This window comes from Mirounga angustirostris, unplaced genomic scaffold, assembly GCF_029215605.1.
Source record: "Mirounga angustirostris isolate CCGP_5_RB_7025 unplaced genomic scaffold, mMirAng1.0.hap1 SCAF_10, whole genome shotgun sequence".
Classification (NCBI taxonomy): Eukaryota; Metazoa; Chordata; class Mammalia; order Carnivora; family Phocidae; genus Mirounga; species Mirounga angustirostris.
This window is the reverse complement of record NW_026991718.1, coordinates 56,052,772-56,054,097: the sequence shown is the minus strand read 5'-3', so window position 1 is coordinate 56,054,097 and position 1,326 is coordinate 56,052,772. Positions and strand designations below refer to the sequence as shown.

Here is a 1,326-nt window from a genome sequence, read left to right as displayed (position 1 = left end):
ACATATATAATCAGGTTGTAAAATTTGTAAAAGTGCTGCTAATGAGATTATGCTAGAGTGTTGTCCATACTGTATGTAGAAGCCTAAGGAAGCTCCCAAATCAAGGGTTAGAATTAATTTAAGCAAGATACCATATGATCTTGCAATTTATGTTGCATAGGGTAATGAAGCCTTGATAAAAAGAAAGTCAAAAAGCAAAAAATTAGCCATTGTTTATTTAGTACTGGGTATTCAACCTACACTACACTACACACACACACACACACACACACACGTTAAAAAGTCAAATGGTTTTCAGGGAGTTCCAACAGAGGCTGCCCAGCAGGGGTCTGCGGTGGAAACTGACCGGCTGTTCCTTGCAGGAGTTATCTATTGAAGACAATGTCTGAAAGCTTCTGCCATCATGATACTCCAATTTTTGAAATGGAGTTTTTGCCAGCTGGAAAAACAGAATCCAACGATGATCATTGTCATCTGAACCATTCATAGCTCACACTGCTCTCAACCTCGTAGATGAGAACATGTGGCTGTCATACAACATAGATCTGAAAACTTTGGACAAATTCAAGGAGTGGTTTGATTCAGCATTTGTTACTGCAGGTCATGTGAGATTTATTATGCTTCATGACATAAGGCAATAAGATGGAATAAAGAACTTCTTTACTGATGTCTATGATTTATAAAGTTTGCAATGAATCCATTTTATGAACCCAGTTCTCCTATTTGATCAAGCCCATATGACGAAAAAGTTCAGTTTCTTGGGAAGAAACACCTTTTAAGTTGAATGCAGAAAAATTTGGAAATAAACAATGTTGCTACGATGGGGTATTCCCAGGAATGTGCACACTGTAAGTAACTTGATTAAATAGCCTGGAAAAGTTTAGGGGAAAAGTCCAGGGGCGCCTGGGTGGCTCAGTTGGTTAAGTGGCCGACTTTTGATTTCGGCTCAGGTCATGATCTCAGGGCTCCACACTCAGAGGGGCATCTGCTTGAGATTCTCTCTCCCTGTTTTTCTGCCCCTCCCCTGACTCACGTGCATGCTCTCTCTCTCAAATAAGTACATAAATCTCAAAAAAAGTCAAATGGTTTTACAAAGCTGATAATGTTGAACATCCAGTGCCGGCCTTATCTTCTCTACTCTCAATTTCTGCTTCCCCAAGGCAACTACCTTAAACTCTTAGTTGTTTCTTCTGATACTTAACTCCTTCTTTCTTTTTTTTTTTTTAAAGATTTTATTTATTTATTTGAGAGAGAGAATGAGAGAGAGAGCATGAGAGGGGTGAGGGTCAGAGGGAGAAGCAGACTCCCTGCTGAGCAGGGAGCCCG

General features: G+C 40.0%; 1 pseudogene; it reads left to right on the top strand.

Annotated features, from left to right (window-relative positions):
* The first annotated feature begins 341 nt into the window (after positions 1-341).
* Positions 342-784, top strand: LOC123850777 (trafficking protein particle complex subunit 2-like; annotated as a pseudogene).
* The last annotated feature ends 542 nt before the right edge of the window (positions 785-1,326 follow it).